The following is a 19361-nucleotide window of genomic DNA, read 5'->3' on the forward strand; positions in this document are numbered from 1 at the left end:
TTGTTCTTGTTTACTCCTTCTTTTTCTTCTTTTGGTTTTATGATTGCAAATTGGTGGTGGCAGGACAGCTCTGATTATATTTGCTAGAGGCAAATGAAAATTTCATCAGTCAATCTCTGTGAGTCTCTTCACTTCTGAAAACTATTTACAGAACTGGGTTCCTGAAAGTGGGACTTTTTTAAAAAATAACTCACAGGGCTTCCCTGGTGGTGCAGCAGTTGAGAGTCTGCCTGCCAGTGCAGGGGACACGGGTTCGAGCCCTGGTCTGGGAGGATCCCACATGCCGTGGAGTGGCTGGGCCCGTGAGCCACAACTAGTGGGCCTGCACATCTGGAGCCTGTGCTCCACAGCGGGAGAGGCCGCGACAGTGAGAGGCCCGCGCAGCGCGATGATGAGTGGCCCCCGCTTGCCGCAACTGGAGAAAGCCCTCGCACAGGAACGAAGACCCAACACAGCCAAAAATAAATATAAATAAATTTAAAAAAATAAATTAAAAAAAAAATAACTCACAATATTTTAGGGTTTCAAAGTTTAGATCTAGGACTTTAATTCTCTTTGATCTCCCACTTTCTTCCTCCCCCAACTGTCTAAGCTCCTTCTGAAGTTCTTGGGAGGTAAAGAAACATTAGTGAAAGCAAAGCAAATAAAAATTCAAGACCTTATGGAGACCAAGGGTTTGGTCTATGGTCAAACAACTTGACCTTTACCAAGTTCCATTTGAAATCTATATGTCAACCATGTCAAACTGAAGAATCAGATCTCAGCTGCAGGATCCACCATCTGTCCATTTCCACTTTTTCTTCTTAGTCTCACTACCCGCTGCCCAGTTTTCCACATTGCCCTCCACAGGCTTTGTCACCTGGTTCTATGATAAGCTATCCAAGATCTCAGGCCAGTGGGAAGGAGTTGCTGTCACAGTTAGCAGCTGGCAATCTAGTGAATCTAGTGGTTATTTCATCTAATCCTGCAGACCTCCCCCAAACCTAGGTCTTCTTGTTGGCATTGCTGTCATTATTTTGAAGACTTTGTAGTACATGTGTGACAGGTACTACCGTAAGAGGAGCTGATGGCATTGGCTGGAAGAATGAGGTGTAGGGGCTATGTGCCAGATTCCATTTTGGGAGAAGGAGAACATCTCACTTTCCTTAAAGCCTTGAGATCTCCGACCCAAAGGAGACTGAGACTGAATGTGTAGAAGGGATGGTGGGTGCTGACAAGGAAATTTGAAAGTGTGAGAAAGTAGTGTTACTAGCTGCACTCTTTCCCTCATGGGGAATCCTGGCTTGTCTAGAGGAGTCTGAGGCAATTGTATCTGGCTTGGAGTTCTGTCAAATGAAGCTGGAGATTTGCCAGAAACTCACCATCTACTGGTCACTGGTCCTTGTCCTGGATGAAATGGAAACTGGACATGTAATGTAACTTTCTAAATATAGGTGCCAGGACAAATAAAAACAAAACAAAAAATTCAGAAGTCTCAGGCTCAGCCCATCATACCATATTGCCAAGTGTCAACTATTAGACTCTGTCTTCCTTTGCCTTAATTACTACCTACTCATAATCATGTTACTCATGATTATGTTTTTGTGCTATCTTGGGTTTCATCCATAAGGCAGTGCAGTTTAACATGTAAAATCAGAGCCAGTAAGGGGAGGGACAGGGTCTGGATCTTAGCTTCATATATTGTGATCGTGGTTGGAGATAGTCAGCAAGACAGGAAAGGAACAGGACCCAAGGGCACTGAAAACTCCAGTCCTGGTTGAAGCATAAAGTGGTGGAATACCTCAGCAGCTACAACAGTGACTGCGAATATAGATAGGTGGTTCCGGTTATGTACTGCAGAAAAATAAACCATCCCAAAGTTAATGGTGTAAAACCAAAGTTATTATGCTCAGGAATTCTGTGTGTCAGGAATTTGGAAGGAGCATGATGGAGATGGCTTCTCTCTGTCCACATTGTCTGGGGCCTCAGCTGGGCAGATTTGAAGGCTGAGGATGACTTGACAGCTAGGGCTGGAATGACTTAAAGACTTGATCACTCACATGTCTTGTGGTTAGACTTTAGCTGGGACTGTTGGCCTGACCTTTCCATATGGCAACTTGGGCTTCTTCAGAGCCCGGTGGCTGTGATCCAAGAGCAAGAATAACAAGAGAAGCAGGTGGAAGCTGCATATCCCTTTCTGACCTAACCTTGGGAGTAACACATCATTACTTCTGCCATACTCTCCTGGTTACTTCTACTCTCCTGTAGAAGTTCCAAGTCCCTGGTCAGAATCAAGTGGCGGGGACACAGACACCACTTTTCAATGGGAGGAGTGATAAAGAAATTTGGAGTCATGTTTTAAACCACAATATCCTCTGACCACAATTTACATTCCTCCCACGTGCAAAATATATTTACTCCTCCCAAGTCCCTACAGAAGTCTCACCCCATTATGAAATCAGGTTCAGCCTCAAGGTCTAAGTGCAAATGAGGTTCCCTGGGTCTGGTTCCTCAAATCCAGCTCCTTGAGTACTAATCTTCTCAATCTGAAGACCTGTGAACTGAAGAGATTATCTGTCCCACTGTAGTGGAACAGGCATGTGGTAACTGCAATTGACACTCCCATTCAAAAAGAGGGAAAACAGGATGCACACAGCAGCCACTGAAATTCTCAAATTCTGAAATCCAGCAATTCTGCAATCCAACAAGGCACATTTGACTAGTTTCTTATCAGGGCTCAATACTACTATCTGGGAATATTAATTCCGTGGCCCTTGACTCTGCTCTCTGGGCTCTTAGTTTTACCCTCAGAGTTACCTTTCCTTGTCCTCAAGAAATAGACTCACAGGTAATGCAAGGAGTTTGGGGAAGGGAGGCAGCTGACACCTGGGCTACTTGTCCATAGGGAGCAGAGCTTTGGCCCCTGGGTTTGGTTTTGGAGCAGGAATCTGGCTGTTCCTAGGCATAGAGACTGGTGGTACAGTGAGACATACAGCCCCGGTCCTTCTTCAGGGGACTAGATAGAAATTAGTGTCCAACATCCCTCACACAAAGTGAGGTAGAGTGGAGGATCCAGGTAGATGGCGGAATATTATTATAAGACAAAGAGTGAAGCTATTTCACTCCATATGAAGTTGGTTAAATCAGCAAAAACTTTATGCTTGCTTTTTTTCCCAAGCTTAATTCACTTCCTAAGAGTCAATCAGGGCCCTTTGAGAGCTGTATTCTTCACAGTAATATTAAAATAATGCATTAACTTGCTGTTTCCAGGTGACACAGTAAAGGAGTTTTAACCTGAAGAAGCTTTCCTTCAGAGCTACTAGGATATTTTAGTTACCTCCTTACAGTTTATATTTCACATACTTCTAAATAGTATTGAGGCAGTATACTTAAAAAAAAACCAAGATTATCAAAATAAAAATAAAGGATCAAAAACTATGCAAACTGTATGCTAAAAATTAGAGTTAATTTATCATTAGTGATTGAATATTAAATTTGCGCTGAGCTTCATTCCAGAAAAAGCTTTAACACAGCTATGTCTGACATATCTTTGAAAATGTACAAACAGCTAAGTATTTGCTTCTGGAAATATTTACTTCCAGCTCCTTTAAAGATGAAATTTCTCTTAGTGTATTTAGAACATTGTTTAGAAGTTTATTCTGAATAGAATGTTTGAAGTTAGAGAGGTCTTGAGCGGTCATCAGTTCCGGTTCTTTCTGTCTGCAGATGAAGGTTGGAAGATCTAAAGAGATTCAGGGCTTTGTTCAAAGGCCAGACTGATTGAGCAGAACTGGGGTTGACTGCTAGCTCCATGTTCTTCCCCTTATACCATAGAGGAGAGATTCTTACCTCTGAAGTTTTCAGAGTTACTGCTAAATAAAGCTTAATGAGAAAAAAATTTTAAACTATATATTTGCAGTAAGAAATTATGATTTGTTATACACTGGTCTTATTTCAGATATAAAGGGACTCTAAAGAAACATGAACCAGCATGGCTGGACAGTGGTGAGTACCAGGGGACTAAGGTAGCAGAATAGAGAGAGAGCAATAGGGTGAGATTGTGGAGAGAGGCCCCAAGGAAGCCAGAAGTCATTCTTCTGGTCGCTGCCTTGCAGGGAGGCTCTAGAGAAAATGAGAGATTGAGTCTGGATGCCACTACCCTCCATTGAGGCGAAGGGCTTTACAAAGCAGAATTTGATCAGATCAAAGAATTTCAGCTTCGGTAAACCAGCCAGATCGGCAGCGGCAGCGGTAGCAGCAGGACCACGTGGCTCTGGGAGCAGCAAGCCGGAGGGAGTGGGAGGCGACGTTTGGCTGCGGGGACCCGGTGACAGCACAAGAGGTACTAGTTTTTACAAGTTTGCACCATGCATGAGTATAAGCTAGTCGTTCTTGTCTCGGGAAGAGTTGGAAAATCTGCTCTGACTGTACAATTTGTTCAAGAAATTTTTGTTGAAAAATATGATCCTATGATAGAAGATTTTTACAGAAAGCAAGCAGAAGTAGATGCACAACAGTGTATGCTTGAAATCTGGAATACTGCGGGAATGCAACAATTTACAGCAATGAGGGATTTGTACATGAAAAACGGACAAAGCTTTACATTAGTTTATTGCATCACAGCACAGTCCACATTTAATGATTTACAAGGTCTGAGAGAACAGATTCTTCGAGTTAAACACACTGATGTTGTTCCAATGATTCTAGATGAAAGAGTTGTAGGAAAGAAACAAGGTCAAAATCTAGCAAGACAATGTGCAGTCTTAGAATCCTTTGCAAAATAAAAAATAAATGTTAATGAGATCTTTTGTGACCTAGTGCAGCAAATTTACAGAAAAACTCCAGTGCCTGGGAAGGCCCGCAAAAAGTCATCATGTCAGCTGCTTTAATATACTATCGATAAATGCATTGCAGCTCTGAGCCAGGTCTGAAGAACTGTTGCTCACTTCAACGGTGCCAGCATTCCAATTTTGTTAAACCTACCAACATGTTAAATGGACTTTCTGTGGCGGTACACTTTAAGAGGCAGATGAAAGCTACTACATCAGTTTGCACATTCTAATCACTTTCCAGTATCACAAGAGAGATTTTTACTTATATAATAGTCCTAGAGTATGCAGCTGGTAAAACCAGAGGCTACAATCCAGTATTACTGCTAAGAGACATTTTTCATCCACCAATGTTGTATATGTATGAAAATGGTGAACACACCCTATACTTTGTATTGGAGAGTACAATAATGTAAATCCTAAAAGCACCACTATTTTACCATAATAAAAGAAAGCCCAAAGAGCTCCTATATAGACTACTCCAGATAACTTTGCTTCTTTGATACTTGTAGCGTATTGTAATTTTTTTTAAAGAAATTCAAGGTCATTATCATTGTATTGTACTCGCTTACATTGTATTGTAATCACTTTGATGAACACAGCTATACAGTTTTTTTAATTAAAAAAAAATTGTGGAGATAGTGATCTTGCCTTTAAAATATGATAGTCCTTTCAGTATAATGTCGTAGATTAAAGACGTTGCCTTTAATATCTGTTGGGAAGGAAATGTCCAGACTTTTCAAATCTTTTATTATATGTTTCTTCTTTTGTTTACATAGGGAACAATGTTTATAGTTGTGTGTACAGTGGGGGGTCTACAACAGGAAGTGTATATATTCAAACAATTTTTTAATGATTTAACAACTTTGTAAATCATGTTCAGGCTTCTACAGCTGTAGATTCTCACGGTGACTCCCCTGCTTGCTCATGCATAAGTGTATTTGCAATACCAAATATACAGGTTTAGTATTTTTGCCTGTTAGTGATTTTTTTCACATGTGTAATGTTTTGGTTCGATGTTAAATGGTGAACGAGTACTGTGGATGTGAATGTGGGAAGTAATTTTAATCATGTGTAATTGGTCACAAGGCCTAAGTTGCAGTAACTATTGCTATTTTATTTAACAATGCCTGTTGCTTTGTATGCATTAACATTTGGGTGTACAGATTGTTGTGTGTCTATCCAATAGGTAGCCACAGTATTTAAACTGACCAACCTAATGTTACAACTACTTTGAGGTGGCCAAATGTAAACTAAAATTCTTAAAGTGGTGCAATTTTGTGTAACTTAGCATCAGTAGTTCAATAAATTTGGATTGCTGTGCAAGAGCTTGCATTATATTAAAAAAGAAAAAGAATTTCAGCTTCTACATGTTGTTTGCTGACTTATTTCCTCCAGTAACTAGTTAGAATTCAAGCAGAAAGGTAGGACCATGTAAGTGATATAAAGGATTTATTGCAGGGACAAGACCTCATGCAGGTTGAGCTGGTTGAGCAGTGTATGTGAGTCTGCTGCCCTGTGTCTGTGCTGGGCCTGCGGTCACTGAGACCAGCAGTCCAGAGGGGAAGATGAATGTGAAGCAGGGGCAAGAAAGGACAAACTAGAATCACAAAGACAAACTGGAACCCACAGCAGTCTCTCAATGTCTCCAAACCTCCAACCTCAACGATGTGGGTGACCTGCTGGCACACTACACTCTAACGCTGCTCATGAACTTGGCCCAGGATTCAAAGAGTTAAGGAGGAGCTCCAGTGCGAAGTGGACAAAGTTGTGAGCCTGGGGCTGCCCAAAGCCAAAGTGGGCCATGAGATTGGTGAGTGTGAGTGGACTGTAGCTGCACCTGCCCTGAAACACGTCACTTCCACCTTCACGTCTCCTGCACATTTCCTGTGGGTGCAGCCCTAACCCAGAACCATGCAGGGAAGGGAATTCTGGGAGATGTAGTTCCATCTTAGCTAGAGACTTCATACCCACCACCACCTCTATGAATTAAATTATCCTCCTTATCCTCACAAAAACCTCATATTCAGTGTGCTAGCCAAAGGGTTAGCAGGTTGGCTATTTTTTGGAGATTTTTAGGAAAGCTTAGAGAGGGGGCATGTATGTCAGCAAAGACAATATTTCATGAAACAAATTAGCAGAAGCATTCATGGAAGGGCACACTGATGGGGGTGTACACAATAACTTAAGGACCAAACTTTCACACAAATGAGGCACATCTCTACCTGATATTGTAACTTCTGAACTAGAACACTGCAATCTGAGTAACTTGAAAGTACTTTGTAAAAGAGCTCTTGTTTCATTTACAGAATAAACTGAACTTGGGAAAACCTAGATTTGAGAGAAAGAAAAAAAGAGGGAAGGGAAGAGAGAAAGGGAGAAAGAGAGAGTGAGTTTGAAAATAAAATACAGCACTTACTATGACCTCAGGGCTAAGTAGAGCAGATAGATTTCCCTTGAAGGTTCTTGAGATATGAACTGCAAAGGCAATTACTAAAAATACCGTTTGGCTAATCTTCCCCTTGACAATTCACTTGGGTGCCCTTTGACTGGGACATTCTCCACACCACCCCACACCGCCACCCTTGCTCTTAATAAAGCTAACATGCACAGTCCCCGACTTTCTTATCTGTCTGCAGGCTTAACAAAACTTGAAAGACTTCCCTAGACCACACGCCACAGAAGAGAAAACCTGGGCACGGGACAGGTGGATTTGCAGCTTTGCTCAGGGGGCTAAATCCAGAGGCCATTTCTCCCAGAACAGAAAAATAGAGGCTAATATTAGCTTTATTTTGCTTTGTTGTTAGGTGGATACTGAAAAGGGACTAAAATCGATGCCCCAGTGACCATCTAGGGAATGAACAGCATCACCTGGTGCTGTGCCCTGTTGGGAGCAGTGAGAGGCATTGGGTTTGCTATTGAGGAAGAGTTTGTCTTGGTCTGTGAATCAGGCAACCTCTGTTCACTTAGTTGGAGGCTGAGGAGTTTACCATCCAGTGAGACAAGTGCTTACATGTTCCTGCCATTTCTACAATATGCGTTTGGTTTTTTGAGGTGGCATGCTTCATTAATGAATATTTTCTAATACCAGAACATAGATGTTGGTTTGTGTTTTTGGTAAAAAGTACATAACATTAAATTTATCATTGTAATCACTTTTAAGTGTACAGTTCATTAGTATTAAGTATATGAAACTCTACATTAATTAAAAATGAATTCCTTCCTCCCCTCAGCCCTTGACAACTACTCTTTTTTCTTTCATTTTTTTAAGCCATTTTATTGAGGTATGATTGCCATAAAAAACTGTGCATATCTAAAAAAGGAAACAATAACTTGATAAGTTAGGAAATAAGTATACACTCATGAAACCTTTACTACATTCAAGGCCATCCAACATCTCGCCTCCAAAAGTTTCCTCCTACCCCCTTTATATTTTTAAATTTTTATTTGTTTATTTTTAATATAGTTTTTCTTTTGTGGTAAGAGCACTGAACATAAGATCTACTGACCTAGCAAATTTTCAAGTATACAGCACAGTACTGTCAACTACATATACACCTTATGTTGTACAGTAAATCTCCAGAATTTATTCTTCTGCTTTAACTGGAAATCTGTACACTCTGACCAATACCTCCCCATTTCCCTGTCTGCCCAGGCCCAGGTAACCACTATTCTATCTACTATCCTATTCTGTGAGTTTGACTATTAGATTCCTCATAAAAGTGGGATCATTCAGTATTTGTCCTTCTGTGTCTGGCTTATTTCACTTAACATAATGTCCTCCAGGCCCATCTGTCTTGCTGCAAAAGGTAGGATATCCTTCTTTTTAAAGGCTGAATAATATTCCATGTATATGTATCACATTTCTTTAGCCATTCATTTGTCAATGGACTTTTGGGTTGCTTCCATTTCTTAGCTATTGTAAATAATGTTGTAGTGAACATGAGTGTGCAAATATCTCTTCAAGATCCTGCTTTGAATTCTTTTGGATATATAACCAGAAGTGGGATTGCTGGATCATATGCTAATTTCATTTTTAATTTTTTGAGGAATCTCTATACTGTTTTCCATAATGGCTGCACCATTTTACATTCCCATTAGCAGGAGGATGCACAAGGGTTCCAACTTCTCTGCATCCTCACCAACACTTGTTATCTTCTATTTTTTGACAAGGGCTATCCTAATGGACGTGAGGTGATATTGATAGCAAGCAGGACCCTGTGGGGCTCCTGGGCACAAAAGTCCTTCTGTGTCCCCCATTTCTTTTCTTTTGTTTTTAAAAAATAGTTATTTATTTATTTGGTTGCACTGGGTCTTAGTTGCGGCAGGCACGCTCTTTACTTGTGGCATGCGTTAGTTGAGGCATGCATGTGGGATCTAGTTCCCTGACCAGGGATCAAACCTGGGCCCCTTGCATTGGGAGCGCAGAGACTTATCCACTGTGCCTACAGGGAAGTCCCCTGTCCCCCATTTCTTGATTATAGGAAATAAGCTTTATGCAGCCTCCATGATCTTCCCTGAGGGCAGGTTCAAACAGATGCTAATTAGGGAAGGGAGGGGATATGAGATAAGGGAGAAACAGTCAAAAGAAACAATAGTGCAGCCTTGGGGCAGGGTCCTGTTTCCCCCTCAAGGGATATACATTACAATGTCTTTGAGCTGTTTTGCAGATACTGAAACCCCCCACCAGGTGGGAGAAGTTAACTGTATGTTGCCCACAAGCCGGGAGTAGACCCCAGACCAGTTGGAACCAGAAGGCTGATGATGCTGACTCCCACTTACCTCACCACTAACCAATCAGAAGAATGTCCATGAGCTGATCATGCCCTCTTTGAGTCATTACTATAAAACTCCTCACTACCCCCTCCAGGTAGGGACACACAGTTTTGTGGGCATTAGCCTGTTGTGTCCCCCTTTGCCTGGCAAAGCAATAAAGCTATTCTTTTCTACTTCACCCAAAACTCTGTCTCCAAGATTTAATTCAGTCTCAGGGTACAGAGGCTAGATTCGGCTTCAATATCTCATTGTGGTTTGCATTTCTTTTATGATTAATGATGTTGAGCATCTTTTGATTGAGCATAGGTATTTATAAGAAAAGAAATCTTGTGCAGAATAAAATGAAGAAAAGTTAGGGTAGTAACATTGATGGTGAATCTTATGGCCATGATAAGAACATATTCCCTTTCTTTTTCTTTTAATTTTTAAAATTAAAAAAATTTATTTGGTCATGCTAAGCAGCATGTGGGATCTTAGTTCCCCAACGAGGAATCAAACCCATGCCTCCTGCATTGGAAGCATGGAGTCTTAACCACTGGACCACCAGAGAAGTCCCTCCCTTTCTTTTTTATGTTGCACTGTATGTGAAACCTCCCACATAGCTTAGTCATCTTTTCTGCTGTTATTTGAGCATACTTGTACTTTCTGACCTGATCCCCCACTAGAAGCTAAATTTCAAATTTATGAGTCATCGATTGCTGGAACTGGAAAGGATATAAGAGATATTCTAATTACAACATCCCCATTTTACAGCTGAGAAAACTGAGGATTAAAAAGTGAAAAAGAATTCAACTGAGAAGAAATATCTTAATATAAGAGGAAAAAATCTTTCTAATTACTGAAAAACCTAAATTCTATTTCATCCCCATTATGAAAAATTTCTATCAAATCTGGAAATATTGGAAGACTCAGTTTCCTGTGGTTGAGCACATTTTGAATGATTATCACAATTTTTCCAAGGTCTCTGTAAGATGTTTTGTGCTGTAATCCCCTCCTCTTTGTAGCTCCAATGTGACTCTTTGAGTATAGGCTTTGGAACTCAGGACAGATTATTGGCTCATATACCTTATAGTTATAACATGTATTAACTTTTTCTTTTGTTTAAGTTTTGACAAAGAGAGTAAATTCAGATACGTGATGTCATGATGGTGAAAGGAACATGAAGTTAGGAATAAAACAGCAGGTCAGCTTAACCATCATTACTGAACCCCCATCTTGTGGCAGGTGCTGTTCTGGGCCTCATGAAGTATATGAAATCTCAGCAATATGGATAGGAGCCTCAAGGCCAGTACAGGCCCAACAAATCTTCCCAGAGCATGTCCTGTGTATTAGGGGTCTCCTGAGAAACAGAAACAATAGGATGTATGTATGTATATAAAGATACTTATGATAAGGAATTGACTTACATGATTATGCAGGCTGAAAAGTCCCAAAATTTGTAGTCAGCAAGCTGGAGACCCAGATGAGCTGATGTTTCAGTTTGATTTCTGATGCCAAAATATTGGCTCTCTGTACACTGTTGCCAAATAGAAATACAGAGACAGAATTTAGGAGGAAAGAAAAAGAGTAGCTTTATTTCTTTGACAGGCAAAGAGGGAACACAGCAGGCTAGTGCCTCCAAAAACTGGGCCCCCTTGGAGAGGGTAGTGAGAAGTTTTTATAGTAATGGTTCAAAGAAGCCATGATCAGTTCATGGACATTTTTCTGATTGGTTGGTGGTGGGGTAAGTGGGAGTCAGCATCATCAACCTTCTGGTTCTAACTGATCTGCAGTCTATGTGCTTGTGGGCAGCATATCATCATTAATCCTTCACTTTTCCTACCTGGAGGGGGTTTCAGTATCTGAAAAATAGTTCAAAGATATTGTTGTACGTGTGTCCATTGATGGGGAACCAGGACCTTGCCCCAAAGCTGAACTACTGTTTCTCTTGACTTTGTTTCTCCCATGTCTCATATCTCCTCCCATCCCTAATTAACAGCTGCTTGAATCTGCCCGTTGGAACTCAGGGAAGGTCATGGAGGCTGAATGAAGGTTATTTCCTGTAATCAAAGTAATGGAGACACAGAAGGGCTTTCTGCCAAGGAGCCCCACAGGGTCCTGCTCAGCATCATTCTGAAGGCAGGAAAAGATTGATGGCTCAGCTCAAAGTAGTCAAGCAGGAGGAGGTACCTCTTATTTGATTATTTTTTAAATTATTGAAGTATAGTTGATTTACAATATTAGTTTCAGGTGTACAATATAGTGATTCAAAAATTTTATAGATTATATTCCATTTAAAGTTATTATACAATATTGGCTATATTCCCTGTGTTGTACAATATATCCTTGTAGCTTATTTATTTTATACATAGTAGTTTGTGCCCCTTAATCCCCCTCCCCTATCTTACCTCTCTTCTCTTTTCTCTCCCCCTGGTAACCACTAGTTTGTTCTCTATATCTGTGAGCCTGTTTCTGTTTTGTTATATTCCTTCATTTGTTTTATTTTTATATTCCACATATAAGTGATAACATACAGTGTTTGCCTTTCTCTATCTGACTTATTTCACCAAGAATAATACCCTCCAATTCCCTATCCATATTGTTGAAAATGGCAAAATTTCGTTCTTTTTTTTGGGTAATGTTCCAATACCTGTATCTTCTTTATCCATTCATCAGTTGATAGATACTTATCTTGGCTTCTATATCTTGGCTATTGTAAATAATGCTGCTTCCATATTTTGGCTATTGTAAATAGTGCTGCTATGAACAGTGGGGTGCATGTATCTTTCTGAATTAGTGTTTTCAGTTACTCTGGATATATATCCAGGAGTGGAATTCCTGGATCATATGGTAGTTCTATTTTTAGCTTTTTGAGGAACCTCCATACTGTTTTCCATAGTGGCTGCCTCAATTTACATTCCCTCCAACAGTGTACTAGCGTTCTCTTTTCTCCACATCGTCTCCAAAACTGGTTATTTGTGGTCTTTTTGATTTACTTGATCTTTCAGTCTTTCAGTGAATTGGAAGAGGCCCACCTAAAAAGAGATCAATCTGCTTTACTCCTTTACCGATTCACATGTTAATCTCATCCAGAAACACCCTCATAGACACATCTAGACACCAAATGTCTGGGCACCCTGTGGCCCAGTCAGGTGGACACATAAAATTATCATCACACTGTGATTATCACTGAGGGTTTCCAAGATAACTTTGGGGAACATGGATAAATTTACCAGCTGTGTGACCTTAGACAAGTTATTTAACTTCACTGTGCCTCAATTTCCTCACTGTAAAGATGACAATAGTTCCTCTCTCATTGGATTGTTTTAAAGATTAAATGAATCAATACTTGTAAATCACTTAAAATGGTACATGGCAAGTAGTTAAGTGCAACATGTGTTAAATACAATTTTAACATATTTCAAAAGCCGTGTATTTATTTTGATGTGCACTACAAAGAAATACAGTTGGCATGATTTCAAGAATATTTTTGCTTAGGATGAAACTAAATATAAAAAAAAAACAGTGGGTTGATTTCAAGACAAATATTAAATAAATATTAGTATAGGAGGTATGTGATAATGGTAAAAAAAAAAAATTGAGACAGTGGAAAGTGAATGATTAGGTTTTGGAAATACTATGAATGAGAAAAAATAAGGTCATATCTGTGGTGACCAAACAACCCCAGCCTGGTTTTCTAAGGGATTTCCCAGGATGCAGGACATTCAGTGCTAAAACCAGGAGAATCCCCAGCAAACCAGGATATTTGGTCTACCTGTATAACTACAGTTTGATATTTATTCCACAAACATTTGATGAGCACCTGCATCATTCCAAGCACTGGGGGCTTCCAAAGAGCCTCTAAGGAGTTGGCAGTGGAATGGACCCTTGGTTCTGTTGCTTTTGCTACTGTTATGTCTGTGACTTTAAGCAGGGCTTTTCATCTTCCCTCCATCTGTTTCTTAGTCTGCAAAGGAAGTGGTTGGAATAAATGATCTCTAAATCCTTTCCAACGCCGGGGTTCTTCGATACAAAGCACACAATACATCTGTTACTGCTAAAATCTCTACTCCCACTGATGTCCCAGGTGAGAAAAGAACAATGAGCAAAGAGTACATGTGATTCTTTTCTTAGCTCTCAATTCCAGCCTGAGGTAGGGGAGAAAATGAATGTAGTGGAGACTCCCCTCTCCTGGGCTCCCAACAAACCACCACCCTGACGCACTAGGATCCTTTGAAAAGATCTCAATAATGTATGTGGTCAGAAAATTGGCAGAAGAGAGCCTTCCCAACAGGTCTAAGATTCCATAAGAAGCACATGAAGAATTTATTAGGGAGAGAGGGGATGTTTATGATGCCCAGAAATACAGGTTGCTCCAACTGTGGTGGTGTTTGGAAGTTGAAAAGGAATGGTAAGACCATGATAAATAATTTACTTGATTAAGAAGCTCTTATTTGGAATCTTGTTTCTCTTCATAAAATGACATTTTGGAGTTGGCAGTATTCCAAGTTTCAGGCAAGTTATGTTACATAAGAGTGTATCTCCTTGGCCATCTGTTTTTGTGTGAGTAAAAACATCTTACAGTCACGTCTTGGAAAAGCTATCTCACACAAACAATTATTTATACATATTTTTTCCAGCATCAATTTAATGCAACAAATGTCTATTGAGTGCCAGTTACAAGCTCAGTTCTGTGAAATCAGAAGAGCAATGAAGATCTCAGTTTCTGGGAGCCGTGGCTAAGGAAGCATGACAGGAATCCAATCATCACATTATACTGATGATGCTATTTGTGGAAAACCTGATGATTTTTACCTGGAACAGAGGTTCACTTTGTATAAGATATGGCAGACAGAAGAGGCTTTGAGTATGGAAAGTCTAAGAGAGTTTCTAGACTCAGAGAACTTAATTCTCAGGAGTCAGGTCTTTTTTCATAATGAAATTCTCTGATGCCCAGACTCCTTCCAGGCAACATTCTCTCTAATTATAGCTTCCCTGAGTCACTGCAGGTGTTTAGAGCTATAATGCTGAGAGAGAGATAGATTATAAAAACAAGGCCATTTCACTGGGGGTATAGCTCAGGGGTAGAGCATTTGACTGCAGATCAAGAGGTCCCTGGTTCAAATCCAGGTGCCCCCTGCACATTTTTCTTTTTGCTTTAGAAGAATATGGATTGATTTTGACTATATTATCTTCTGTAGCTCATGACTGGTTGAATAATAACTAATGTCCCTTGTATATATTCCAGGCAGCAGACTAGGTTCTTTACATTAATTATCTCCTTCATTTCTCACTAAAATTTTACAAGATACATTATCTCCATTTTACACAAGGAGTCTGAGACTTGGAGATGCTACAAAGGACAGGCCCAGGATTTGAACTAGGAGAACACGTTCTCAATGACTTCATTATACTACTCATTCTGTTCTCCCTTCTGTTAAAAGCTTTGTCACAAATTTCCACTTAGCAATGCTCCCAAAGTGCTAGGACTGTCCATAGCCTTTTAGAACCTTTTGGCTGCAGGGCAAACCCAGTAACTTAGTGATGGTGCCCACACTTTACAGTGCCCTGGGGTCAGTCAGGGAATAGAGTCCTTGTTCACAGAACACTGCTGTGGATAAACATGAACTGGCCTACAGTTTAGGTAACTGCACTCCTTTCCTGTTCTAAAGCTTGAGGACTTTCTATTACCTTTCCACCCCCAGTTCATTTCCTGCAGCGAGCACCCCACCTTGGGTGCCTGCATTCCGGACCCAGGCTGGGGTCAGAGGTCAGGCCTTAGTCTAGGTTTAACTCCTGCCTGCAGCTCAGGCACTGCTGCATTTTTAAATCAGCTTGAATGACATACATTGAGTACCTACTCTATGCCAGAATTGTGCAAAGTGTGAATCCAGAAGTGAATAAGACACAGCCCCTGGACTCAGTGTGCTCTCAGCCAGGAAGCAGGCCTGTAAAATAAGAAGTCAGACAGCTGTGGGCTGGACTGAGCTGGGCCAGCTTCAGGAATGCAGAGGAGACAGCTATTACCTCTGTCCAGAGGAGGGAGGTTACAGGAGGCTTCCAAGAGGAGCTGATGGCAAGTCAGGGTCTCACAGAAGAACAGTATCACACCAGAGGGAGGGTGGAGGAGAGGCAGGGGTGCGGTGAGTGAGGGTTGGGTCCCAGGCAGAGAGAACTGCATGGGCAGAGGCTGGAGCCAGATGGATGCAGTTGGAGGCAGCTGGAGCACAAAATGTGCTATGGGGAGTGTCAGCAGAGGAGGCTGAAGCTGAGGAGGCAGCCAGGGATCAAAATGTAAGAACTCTTGTTGTGCTGAGAGGTTTGCAGTTTATCATGGAGGTCTTTAAGAGGAGTGGCCTAGATGCACCTGATTTTAAAATGACTGCTGTGGGAGCAGTAGGGGATGGACGTGAGGGGTGGAGGCTGGGAGACCATTTAGGAGGTGGTGGCACTGCGGTGCAAGGGTGGGGGTGGGCATAAGTGATGTCAAAGCTAAAATCAGCAGTACCCAGTGATTAACTGGCACTGGAGAGGAGAGGTTGGAAGAAGTCCAGAGTTGTGTTACATGCTTTGGCCAAATGACAGTACACAGTGGTGTCACCAACCAAGGCAGGGAGGAGGCTGATCAGATGGTTATATAGGCAGGCCTGGCACCCAGCTCTGAGCCCACACTGAAATCCTGGCCCCACCACCTCCCAGCTGCATGGCCACTCTGTGCTTCAGTTTCCTTACTTGCAAAATCAGTATGCTAACAATAATACCTGTTTTGTGGGATTTTTTCTGATGATTCAGCCGGAAGTTATGGCTAGAACTGAGCCTGGCACATAGCAAGTGTTTAGTAAATATGGACTATTATTATCACAACAAAGCAAAATAGGAGGAGATGCAGGTTTGAGCAGGAAGACAGCAAGTGTAGTTTGGGGTTTGCACTGGGTTTGCAATCTGAAGCTTCTGTAGAACCTCAGAGTGGAGCGGCTGGGAAGGGTCGTCTACGGCCCTCAGAGAGCTGTGAGCTGGAGCTCTGGGGGCTGTGGGCTCCTTAGCTTCACAGCAGCTGCCAGGCTTCATCAGGGAGAACTTACTGCAGTGACAGAGATTTCCTTGACCTTTCTTCTCCATCTTGGAGATACACAAGATTGAAAGTTCTCAGACTGGAACTCAAGGAACTAGGAACCAGTGGTGTTCAAAGGTGAATTTTGGACTTCTTAACTGTTATTTTTTTCCAGCTGTAAAATGAGACAGTTCACCTGGATGAGATCCTCTTGAAAATCTGATGAAATCATGTACAATATACAATCCATGCACACATACAATATTTGCCTGTAATTCAGAGTTGAACATGAACCTCTGTAGTCCAGTTGTGGATTCCCAGTTAAGACCACCTCCATGTCCAATACTTGATGGCAGCACATGATATTTACAACATTCACTGATGTGCCTGGATATTTATGGGCAGTTGGTGGTGTATTTTAAACACTGGCGAGTTAGACTGAGAATATAGCACCGAGCTTTAAGTTCGGAGAAGAGAATGAATATACATGCTCTGGGAAAAGTAGGAGGTGATGTGGCTAGAAGGGAATCAGGGATGAAATTAAATCTAGGAGGAATCTCAGCAACACAGATATTTATGAAGTATGATGAAACTCATAAAATTTGGAATAAGTGCTTATAGGGGGCATAATAGCATCTGGGGGTATAGCTCAGTGGTAGAGCATTTGACTGCAGATCAAGAGGTCTCTGGTTCAAATCCAGGTGCCCCCTTCTTTATTTTTTCTTTTGCTCTTCCTGCCAGCTTCATTAAAAGACTGGATCTAGGGTGAGGTAAGCAAGGTGCCTAGGGCTCAAAATTTAAGGAGGCACTCACTCTCAGGTTCATGGAGGCGCCTTGGTTTATTAATTCCCTCACGGTAGAACTATGTGCTCATGTAAACCCACCCTGCCTGCACCAGATGCACACAAACACAGCCACATACCCAGAGACACCCAAAGACACCCACCCACACACACACAGATCCACACACAGTCACACACAGACACAACAATAGACAAAAATACACACACACATGCACTTTCTCAAATGTACCTTTATTTCTCCGGTTCTGTATATTCAAGTCTTATCAACCAGAAATTTCCAGCTTCCTTTCTACAAACTTTTTATCTTTTAGTAATATTAGAGTTACAGAAGAGTTGTAATGATAGTACAGAGAGGTTCCCTATAACTTTCACTCAGCTTCCCCTAATGTTGACAAGCTTATGTAACTGTGGCATATTTCTCAAAACTATGAAACATCAGTGCAGCACTATTAACCAAACCAAGACTTCATTCAGATTTCACCAGTTATTCCACCAGTGTCTTTTTTCTTTTCCAGGACTGAATACAGTGTACCATGTTGCATTTAGTTGTAATGTCTTCTTAGTCTCCTTCAGTCTCTGACAATTGCTCAGTCTTTCCTTGAGTTTGTTTGTTTGTTTTGTTTTGTTTTTTTCTTTGGTTTTTTGTTTGTATTAACACTTTTTAAAAGTCCTGGTCAGATATTCTGTAGACTGTACCTCACTTTGGGTTTGTCTGATGTTGTCTCATGATTAGACCAGGGTAATGAACTTCTGGGAAGAACATTACAATGTTGCCATGTCCTTTCTGTCACACCTTCTTAGGTGTGGAAGAAAAACACTGCAACAGTTTAGGAGTCTGCTACATTGGTAAAATTTTTAGAGGTCTGATGTGTGAGGTATGTCAGGTTATGCCTTCTAAAGTGAGAGACACTACACAAAACAAGGTACGTCGCTTGGTGAGCCTCTTTGGGTTTTGGTGGCACTGTATTTGGGTGTGTTTCTCTGCTATGTTTACTAGACAAAAATAACCCATGAGATTGTCAGGTTTTGTGTGGATCCCAAAGCAAGAAAATAGTCTGTACTCAATCTGTGGTGAACAATAAAGATTTGTATCCTATTCATGCAAGGTCTGATGCAGGTCTTGTGGTCCTTGTCCCTCTTGTAGCTATGTCATCTAGCAAAATGTGGCCCTTAGGATCATCGCTCCAGGGGGAGAGGACATCAGTTCATAGTTGCCTTAGTCCAAGGGTGACATACAACTCTTCTGCTCACAGTTCCTTGGACAGAACTAGTCATGTGGCCCCAACCTCATTGCTCTGGAGGTTGCAAAAAGTAAGAAATCTTTTGGGTACTTGGTGAGTATGAATTTTCTTTGCTATAACCCATCTACCATTCCAATATGGGCCCCTAGTTGGTGGAAATTTTTTCTGATTCTTCTTGTTATCACCAGTGACTGGCAAGGACCTTGCCCATAATGGGGGCTTAGAAAGTATTTGGTGAATAACAGCTATTCAGTGAATGAATAAATAATGAAGCAAGATACATAAAGAAAGTACATTTTAAAATTACTTGGAAACTAATTTTATTATAAGGCAAGAGTTATCCTTCTCACATTTAAAAAACTACTTATTGATACTTTTCTAAACAATCTCTTAAAATATTCAACCTTCATTAAAGAAGGTAATGTTGTCTGTGCCCATCAAGTAAAATACAGAATAATAATCGTTCACTGGTTTGTTTTACTTTGGAAAATAAATTTTTCCTACTCTGCCTCCCTTTCTAAAACAGTCCACATGAACTTTACCTATTATAAAATCAAAACACCTTTATTATATAAAATTTTAAACATATATCAAAGAAAAAAGGAGGGAATAAAATGTGGTTGGCTCTTCACCACTGTCTTTTTAAAAAACTGTTGTTTTTTTTATATGGGATTGTGTTTGTACATGTGTGTGCTTTTTGTGT

The 19361-nt window shown here is 40.9% G+C and overlaps 1 pseudogene across 1 annotated transcript; it reads left to right on the plus strand.

The window, feature by feature from the left end:
- Positions 1–502: 502 nt before the first annotated feature.
- Positions 503–18654, plus strand: LOC309629100 (ras-related protein Rap-1b pseudogene; annotated as a pseudogene). The gene is made up of 2 exons (XR_014249507.1): positions 503–16752; positions 18562–18654. The product of XR_014249507.1 is annotated as a ras-related protein Rap-1b pseudogene (transcript).
- Positions 18655–19361: the final 707 nt, after the last annotated feature.

The sequence above is a fragment of the Balaenoptera borealis genome, assembly GCF_965194805.1.
Source record: "Balaenoptera borealis genome assembly, chromosome: 5".
Classification (NCBI taxonomy): domain Eukaryota; kingdom Metazoa; phylum Chordata; class Mammalia; order Artiodactyla; family Balaenopteridae; genus Balaenoptera; species Balaenoptera borealis.